We start from the raw sequence: 10467 nt of genomic DNA, 5'->3' as shown, positions 1-10467 counted from the left end.
ACAGATACACAGTATAAAAGAACAGCACTTGTGGAGTCGTTTTGTTTTTGAGAGCCCTCTGCCAAATTTTCACCATGGCATTGCCTGCAATCCTTTGGCATCTATTTTTTGTCAACAAAACCAATACTTTGTTTGAAACAGTGCTGGGTAATATAGGTTAAGGCTTGGATAATGTATACAGATAACAGCCCTTGACTTTCAAAGACTTTGGTAGGGTCAGTGGAAAAAGGATGCTGACCTTGAATCTACTCTTCATTCATTAGTCTCATACTGTGAGCATTATCCATGTTCTGGCAAGAATAGACCCATTTTCCTGATTATTTTGCTCTCCCCAGCTGTCAGTGGGAAGACATGCAAAGATGCTTCTGGGTTTAACTGCACATGTGTTGAGCCTGTAGCTCATTTTCTGCTTGGGCTGTGGTCTCTGAAAAACCCTGAAGAAACATCTCCCTAATCCTCCCAGGGAGGATCACACAAGGTGTACTTCTCAGCTATCTCTTTTGTGTTTCCAGGAGATAAAGAGAACATGAGTAGACTAATCCATATTGCAAATTATGGTATTCACTAAAATGGTAACCCAATATTTAGCATTTTGAGCAATACCAGACAGTTTACCAAAGGAGCTGTACTATTTTTCTTTCCCACCAGCAGTGTTTCCCTTTGAACTTAAAGATATTTCATCTAGGCTTTGACAATCTTGTCCTACTATACTCATGGTATTGCTCAGAAGAAAAATTCAGGTCATTGTAAAACCAAAATTTATCTTAAATTTATACAAGGACCTTAGCGTCAGCAAGTCTCTTGGGAATAATTGAGTGACTTTGTTAAAACTATACGGGGCCAGCCCGGGCACACATCGGTTAGGTATACACGTTCCGCTTCGGCTGCCCGGGGTTCCCAGGTTCAGATCCCGGGCACACACTGATGCACAGCTTGTCAGGCCATGCTGTGGCATCCCATATGAAGTAGAGGAAGATGGGCCCGGATGTTAGCCCATGGCCAGTCTTCCTCAGCATTATTGTCTTTTCCAAAGAACTCTGCCTTCTCACGATATGCCCAAAGGAAGACAGCCTCAGTTGCATCATTTTTGCCACCAGTGATAGTTCAGGTTTAATTTGCTCTAGGACCCACTTATTCATCTTTCTTGCAGTCTAGGGTATCCTTAGAGCTCTCTTCAAAACTAGATTTCAAATGCACCAATTTTTTCCCTGTCAGACTTCTTTCCTTGGAGTAGGAAGGTGTGGATAACCTTGGCCTTGGTCTCTCATGATAAATCGTTACACTCGATGATGTTTCCTAATTCTTTCATTGCTGCCCTTCCAAGTCTCAGTCTTTCCCTGATTTCTAGGCTGCAGTCTCCATTTAAGTTAATAATTGAACTAAAGTAAACAAAATCTTTAACAATTCCAGCGGCTTCATTGTCTACATAGAAGTTGTGTAATTCCTCTGTAGTCATGATTTTTCTCTTCTTGATGTTCAAATCCTGTCCTTCTTTGGCACTTTCTTCATTCACTTTTGTCAGAAATCATTGCTGCTTTTTGCCAGTGAGATGGCATGAAAAACATGACGCAACATACAAATTGTATGTAAATACTCTTTGGTTATATAAATGAATATATATAGCATATAAAATCCATTTCAGCCATGCTAGGACTTGCTGTCTCCCAAAATGCAATTCTCAATTAAAAAGAGGAAAAAACAGGTACGAAGTTCTAGGAATGAGACAAAGAGAGATAGCTGATGTGCTTATCAAAGAGAAAACCCACTCTTTCCTTACCTTCCCAGAAGAGGAACACCTACTGCACACTGCTTTTAGATCTGATAGATTAAGTGCACTTTTGCCCTGACTGTTTTTACACTTCAGATCACCCCATGGTCTGTTAGCAGGTAGATGACTTCCACACTGTTCTGCCTCACTACAGTATGTTGACCATTGTTTGTGGTCAACACAGGCTTATTAACAAAGCAGATGGCCACAATTCAACACTAAATGCTAATGTACAAACACAGTGAGCCTAAAATTATAGTAGCTGTAAATAAAAACCTAAATGTAATAGCATAATTAACAAATTCTAAAAATGTCACTTAAGCCTAGAAACTTAGCAATTCTTATTTTGGTAAGGAAAGGGAATATAGACATGTTTAGTCATTTTAAGTACTTTAGTTGCTTTTGTATAACAATTGTGTGACATGCAAAATAAAATGTTTGAAGCTACTGTTTCATTGAGTTATTTTGTTCCTTGGCAAAGGATAAAGCTAAATTTTTTTAGTATTTATATTATTCAGGGCTCAAAATAAAAAGAAATATTTTTAATCTATTATAAGGAGTAGTTAGCAATAGGAGATTTGAAAAAAGAAAAAAACTTCTTGAAGATAAAAATTCTCAAAGACTTTTGCTACCTTTATGCCACTGGCTATATTTGGTGAACCTTTAAACAAATAACAGTTTTGAAATATTTTACTTTTCAGATTTATTTTTCTTCAAGTCAATATTAAAAATTTTTGAAAGACTCGTATGATTCCAAAGTAGCCGATTACTTGTGACCTTCAAGAACTGACCTGAAGTTTGGGAAATGATCAATATTAGTAATTAATCAGTAAAAGCTTCTTAACCATATCTAGAACATTAAAAGACATATATACATTAAGATATGGGTCTTTTGAGATCATGTAGAGTAATCCACTGCAAAAAAATTACCAACTGATATGTTTAATAACCTGAGGTAAATCTTCCACTATTGCCTTTTGAAATAAAGACTTCCATCCCCAATGAAACAAGCAAATATCACTGTTCTAGAGTGTTCCAACTTCTCCAATGTATTTCTGACCTCAATATTAAAGAACAACTCTACCTTTTGATATTACTGAAATCAGTGCTCTTTGGGTGTGAGCTTTGTCAAATGGCCTATCTTTTCAATGGCATGATCTTGTTCATGTCTAGTCTATGCATGTAGTTTTCTTGGTCCTTCAATTGAATTTTTCTTTCTTTTCTTTTTATTGAGATATCATTGACATATAACATTATATTAGTTTCTGGTATCAATATAATCATTTGATATATGCATATATTGCAAAATGATCACTACAATAAGTCCAGTTCACATCTGTTCACCACACGTAATTACAACACATAGTTTGAAAATCCCTTAAATCTACACTTTTTCCTTCATTTCAAAAGTAACTGAGAACATAGGAGTTTACAGTCAACATCCAAGTTTCCTATGCCACACTTCTTAAAGTTGCAAATCTTTTTTCAATAATGACCTTGAAGTCATCAGCTTATCCAGAGTGTATTGCTTGTTGTGATCAGTTACATGTAATGTAGAGATTACAGGTAAGAGAGATATTATCAGCCTCAGCTTTCAGACACTTTCATAATTTATTTTATATTAGTGGTTGATGTTTTATGGGCTTTGGGGGATGAGCTGTTCTTTTCTAGTAAGGACAGAGACATAACTACAGTATCACTCATGGAAGTCACCCCTGCAGTCTTGACTGTGCCAGCTGCCAGCAAAACTCCAGCAAAGAGCCTCAAGAAAGGCCTGCAAGAGACTGTCCTCATGAAACAGGACATTTGAGACAGAAAGCCATGTCCAGGTTATAAGAAGAGCTGTGTTCATGCCCCAGTGGTATTTTCTGATAATTTAGGAAAACAGAAATTATGGCTGTAGGATTTCTAAGCCACAAACAATCTACTGAGGAAGAAGATCTGGGTGATCCTTGCATGGTGAACATTATATCTTTGATTCATGGAGATTAGGGTCAGTCCACCAATGTTTTGTATACAGTGTGATGACTCATTTACCTCTCTTCACTGCCTCATGGATGGGTGAAGCCAGGTGTGCCTCGAGCTGGGCCTTGGCTCCAAACTCCAGCAGCATGTTGACACATGCAGCACTGCTGCTGCAGCAAGCATTGAAGAGGGGGGTGGCTCTGTGAACCGTCACTGCATCTCCAAGTGTGTATTTCTATGTATCTGCCTCCAGAAATTTCCCTTGCTGATGAATGAGCAAGGGAACTCCACATTGTTATAGTATTGTATCTTTTAGACACCAGTAGCCTATCAACTCTCAGCTACATGTAATATCACAAGTGGGACAAAACAGGCCAAAAGTTTTAAAAGGTAGTCATGAATATTCCAGAGCTTGATTAGCCTGGATTCAAATTCCAGCTCTCTCTCTCTCATTTGTTTGGTGATCTTGGTTGCTATATTAACTTTACATTTCTCAGTTTTCTTAGCTGTAAGATAAGGATCATAAAAGAATCTACCTCTAGAGGTTATTGGGTGAATCAAGTGAGTTACTATACATTAAACACTTAGAACATTGCCTGGTACCCAATGAGCATTTAATAAATATTTGAAACAATAATTATTTACATTTTCCATTAATATGGAGCTGATCCCTCCCCCTCCCAATTGTGGACAAACATGGCAACAACCAAAAAGTACTGGAGAAACCAGCTAGCTTAACGTCCTAAAACCTGTGCTTGCAAAAATTTTCAGCAGTTTCCATAGTTTTACGGTCTTTCTTGACACAAATATCCTCTCTACTTGCTGTAATCCATACAAATTGCATATTCCAGCCATGACTCCTAAAAAGATCATGAACAAGCCAAAGGCACATAGAAAATACCCATCAATATGGTATTTCCAGCCATTCTTGATATCTGATAAGAATATGGGAGGCACATGAGAACCAACAGGGCCAGGAGGCATTTTTGAGTATCAGCAATAGATAGGAAAAAATGTCTGGGTAACAAGACATTCTGATGCGGAGGCTCTGATAGGATTGAAACATAGGACAATGAGGGTTTGATGTTAACAATTTTGCCTCATTAATGAAGGATATGTGCTTATGATAATCAAGATTCTAAAATTCCTTGCTTCAGAAAAATAAACAAAAAAGATATTCCTCCACAGTGCCAGAATAGCCCCCATTAATTTTGAAGGTTAAAGATGAGATGCTCAGATGGCAGCAACAAACAAAGACAGGGAAAATGTACAAAAATTCACACATACTAGGAATTTCTAACCTATTTATTTTTCACTGGAAAATATTTGGTGCAATCACTTTAATTTTTTACTAAGTGTCACCCACACCACCAGAACAAAAGTCTTCTTTTATTTGATTTCCTATAAGATTTATCTTAGTTCAGGTCAGCAAACATTGAGCATCTACTAGGTGCCAAAGTATTGGAAAAAAAGATGAATAAGACAACTGCCTCTCTTTCTATTCTGAATTCTATTAGAAAATACCATCACAAAAAGATAATTTTGATACAATAATAAATGCTTTTGATCATTAAGAGAGCAAGACAAAGAAGAATAATTAAATGAAATAATATAGTATTTATTGGCTATTTCCTTATAAAATTATCAAAGACACAGACCATATTTTGTTCTACTCTTTAACTCCACAAAACTTCCCAAAATTGTCCAGCCATACTCTCTCTGACCCAATGTTGTTTAACATTTCCCAATGACAGTCTGATTCCAGTCATCTAGGTTAAAAGGAAACAGTCCTCACACAACCTTGCCTTTAGTTAACAGAGGAGTTGATTAAGTGGCAACTTAGAGAAGCATTACCTAATGGAAATGCATGACCACAGTGGTATTGGAAAAATCAGTTTGCTCAAGGAAGACAACATTCAGTTCTTCTTGTAAACACCCAGCTTCCGTATAAAATGCAAAGAAAATCTTTAAGCACTTAAAAATGTTGCCATTCATGAAACAAAGAACACAAGTCTGAGTTAAACAACGAAATTAGCAATAAAACAATATTGGGCAATTAAATATATGTCATTGAGATTTTTAGGAGTTTTGATTTTATAATTCTATTCTGATATCTATCTGTATTATATTTAACACCACAGTCACTCTATGATAAAGTTAGGATATAATTTAAAAATAAGATAAAGAGATGAAATAGGAGTGTCTTATAATTGCTGTTCATGTAAAATTTTTTCTTTTTAATATTTTACAGAAACTTTCCAGGATAAGTTTTCAAAATACTTTGGTTAAAGCTGATTTTTTAACAGTCAGCATCATAATTTTGAGAGATCCCTGTGAATTATCTCAGCTAAATGTTCACACATGGGCATAGAGCCTGAAGAGAGGAGTCAACAAAAGTGTCTTCTCAACCACTCAGGTATATGGATGCAGATGGGACCAGACATGTGATCACCCACACAGTAGGTAAGCAATATGGAAGGCAATGTCTTTTTAGGTGTTAGCAATTGCAACCGGGCAGACAGACCCACGTGGGTGGAAGCAACATTCATTTGTCATTTTCCAATAAGGCTTTAGCACAGGCCACATGACCTCCAAGGCACACCTCATGGAAAGAAGACCCAGTTAATTGTCACAATGTTCACACTAACACCACACAATTTGGAGAGAAATGACTTGAAGTGCATTAGTAGTAACAACAAAAGCAACATTGTTGAACATGTTTCTGATGGCTTGTGAACTTTCAGTATGTCAACACCATATAGAGAGGAGTAGAGGCCATGAATTAGGAGGAGTCTATACTGGGTGTGGGAGTCTGACATTCATTTATTCAACAAATACTTTTTCAGTATTCCAGGCTAAGCACTGTGCTAGGATGTGGTCTTAGAAGCTCATGACACTGCTCTCTCTCCTCCATGAGCCTAGTAGAATACAGATATGAAAACAAATAGCAAGAATACTGCTATATTGGAAGCAAGTGCAAATTTCACTTGGGAGCATGGGAAGAGCATATCCTTGAACATAACTTGAGGAGTAAGAAAAACTCACAAATAAGGTAATATTTAGCTAAGGCTTGAAGCGTAAAAATTTGAAGTTTGGCAGACAAAAGAAAATAGTATTCTATTTGGAAGGAACAGTTTATGAAAATATAGGAAGCAAACAAGGAGTGTCCAAGTGCCTCAGTTGTATATTTGAAAATTTCTGGATCAGAAAGATCACACGTGCAGCAGAAGAAAGGAGAAGTAGGAGATGAAGGAGGACAGTAAGCTGGAGCCAGATTGTGAAAGGCCTTGATTTCCAAACAGGGATGCATGTTTCATAGAGAATGAGGCATTTTTCTAGTCTATTAGACTACAAAAGTTCTGGAGCTAATATATCAGACATTTTAGGAAAACAATACTGGTAGCACAACAAAGGGTTGCTTGGAGGGGTAGGGATGTAAGAGTAAAACAAGGAGAGCCATGAAGATGTTGCTCTTTGTCCAGGCTCAGGCTGATATTGGTCTGATATAGGTGGGAACAGCAGTGGGTACGAGGAGGAGATGACAGAGTCTCAAGAAGTTCAGGCAGTAGAATTGGATTTGGGAAGGGAGAATGACTCCCCAGGCTTAAGAGTAGAAAGTAGATAGTGCTCTCAGGATTCATATCCCGTAGTAGTAGCACTGCTGTCTGTCAAAACTTCACTGCATGGAGCGGTCTCTTACGTACCAGGATCCAGGTTCAGCAGCTTCTCCTAACCCCATCTCCTTACCAAAGGTCTAGTGTCTCCAGTTGGTCCTATTATATTCCTACTCCACTTTCATACAGCCATGCTCCACCTTCCCAGTCCTGGAGTCTGTGTCGTACATGACAAGATCAGTCTAGCTGCTGGACAACTCTGACTTCACATCTTGATGTTAAGAACTAAATTTTTGTCAATTCCTTTAAGAATTACTATTTTCTATGTGCAAAAGGAATTAGGTCCCTTGTCCATCCTTCTGAGCTTAGTTCTGCTTTTGTTTCTCTGCTTCATAACTGACCTGCTGAAAGGTTCCAAAATCTAGCACACTGCCCTGAATCCCAAACCTCAGACTTCCATTGTGCTGGCTTCCATGGTGCTAGCTACATCCCTGCTGTGGCCAACTGCTAGAACTTTCCACTACTGCCTGTCCCTTCAACTTAGAGCTTCTATATGCCTCCTTGGTGCTGTCCATTTTCATGTGCTGAATGTAACATCAATGCTCTAGGACTATGCTATATATTTCAAATTTAGCATTTAATACAGTTAGAAAAGTGTATGTGTATCTTTCCCTTTTCACATAGATGTCCTTTTAAGACAAAGATGTTAGTCTACGAGGGGGAAGTAGTATGCTAGAGAAAAACTTTGATAAGACACAAATACTTACACTCTCTAAAACTGTAGATATGTAATGCTGGACAGGCCTGAATGATCTCTAAAGAGGGTAAATCACCTTAAATATGCACAAGAAAATGGAAAAGCAAAAAGTTCAAAATATTTGTAAGACTTGAGGCTCTTTAGCTGTCAATGACAGTCAACACAACAGGAGCACTATTTAGTATTTTACTCATATATAATATACCACACTATATAAATATGAAGTAAAATAAAAGAATAAACTAGAAAACACATTTTTGACTTGTGGGTACGAGCAAATAGGTTAGAACATGATAAGAAAAACATGAATATCTCTGTGAAGAAATCCCTTAGGTGAAATGACAGACTGGAGAGCTTCAAGCACTTGTTCCCCTACGTGTACATCAAAAAATAGCAAAAATCTGGCTAGGATAACCTTATAGGAACTCTGTAAAAGAATCAAAGGTGTGCAGCAACCGGCGAGCACCCACGTAAGAAAAAGGGACATCAAAACACTGGAACTTCTGTGGCAACTTTGTTCTCCCTTGCCGCACATCCTTTCCAGGATGGTACAGTCTTGCTCTAGAGGAAGCATAAACCATTCCTAATTCCCTCTCTCAAACCAAAAAGAACAAAGCAGGCTTTATTTGCAACATCTAACTTTTCCAGGGACTGCCTAAACAACTGGACTTTTTCATCCAACTTGGATCTCAGGTTGAAAGAAGCAACAGTCACTGTTGGGAAAGCAGCAGGTAGAATAACACCTATAGTCATTTTGGGTAAAAGATTATGGACGGAGATATACAATAGAAAATCCAAGGACCTGAGGAGAAGCTAAGTGGAGATACTTTGGGAAATTAAGACATTTAAATCTGTTACATATATGAAAGAATTGAAAAAGAAACACACAGACTCAGGCAAGATGTGCGCTCAGAAAACACTTAGAAAATCTTTAGCTTTCTTTTAGGGACTATTCCAAGACTCAGAGCATGCACAGCTAATTAGTAAAGCACTGGTGATAGGTCATTCCACAAAGACTGGAGAGAGAGCTGTTTTTTCAAATGCCCAATTTAAAAAAAATAAAATAAAATCACAAGGCATAAAAAATAAGAAAATACGGCACATTCACAAAAAGAAAATTGACAGAACAATACATGAAGACATACAGGCATTAAACTTACTATATCAAGACTTTAAAAGAATTATCTTAAATATGATCAAAGACTTAAAAGAAAACACACACACCACACACACAGAAAATTAGGAAACTGGTATATGAACAAAGGGAGAATATCAACAAAGAGATAAAAAGTTTAGGTAAGAAGAGTAGGAAACTCTAGCCCTAGTTTCCCAACAGAGACACGGACTTAACAAGAATATATTATCCAGGAGAGAGAAGTAAAGATGGCAGCACAGGCAGACTCTGAACTCACCTCCTCTGGCAGACACAGCCAATTTACAACTACTCATGGAAAAATTACTCGTGAAGGAGAACTAACTGGATAAGAGGAACTCCTGCAACAAAGGACAATCCTAAATGAGGTGGAAGAGGCAGAAATTCCCTTCTGGAGAGAAAAAATGCCGCCTTCACAAGCCGCCAGCTTCACGGCTGCCTGGGAGCAGCCCAAAGGTATGCAGCCAACCCTGGAGGAGCGGGTCCCTGAGCTGGGGAGCACCCCCACTGTAGGCATTTTGTGGAGCCAGCACAATCAAGACAAGTGGCATAATATCTGACTTTGCCTGCTACTAAAACATTGGGGAGTACCCCCAGAAAAGCTGGTTCACAAATAAATTAAAACCGGCTCTTAAGGGCCCACACACAAACACACTCGTTTCAGAAAGCAACCTAAAATCACCAGAAAGAAAGGCGCACGGTGCTTTGGTGAAAAGAGACTCACCTGATAGGTGCTGAATGCATCTTGGTGAGAGGTGAGACCTGTCCAGGGACATTGGCGGAGGCCATTGTTGTGGCCTGGTGTGGGTGTGCTGACACAGATGCCATTGGAGTTCTCCCTGAGGCCTGCTAGCCCAGGGTCTGCCCCACCTACTAGAGTACCAATTTAATCCAGCTCAGCCAGGGCAGGCAGCCCACCCTAGAGACTGGCCCCACCCAACAACAAGCCCTCAGGCAACTTGTGGGCCTGCATAGATTGGTGACTGTATTCTCTGCAGCCTGGCATGTGAGCCCACTTCAGTGGGGCAGGGCATGCACAAGGAGTGGGTGGAGAGTGTGGGACGGTAGTGGAGTGTGTGGGGCTCCTGCCATGGAGAGACTGGGTCCACTTCAGGAGGTTGGGGCACATACACGGGGCAGGACTGTGTTGACTGTGTGTGTGGACCTGTGGGTGGTGGGATTTGTCAGCGGCAGAAGATTTGTGCTTCTC

General features: G+C 38.9%; 1 pseudogene; it reads right to left on the bottom strand.

The window, feature by feature from the left end:
• Positions 1-10046, bottom strand: part of LOC147911636 (DENN domain-containing protein 10-like) — a 119822-nt pseudogene extending 109776 nt beyond the window's left edge.
• Between the last annotated feature and the right edge of the window lie 421 nt (positions 10047-10467).

Source organism: Ceratotherium simum, chromosome Y (assembly GCF_057802395.1).
Source record: "Ceratotherium simum simum isolate JZ-2026a chromosome Y, ASM5780239v1, whole genome shotgun sequence".
NCBI classification, from domain to species: domain Eukaryota; kingdom Metazoa; phylum Chordata; class Mammalia; order Perissodactyla; family Rhinocerotidae; genus Ceratotherium; species Ceratotherium simum.
This window is presented reverse-complemented; position numbering and strand designations above follow the sequence as displayed.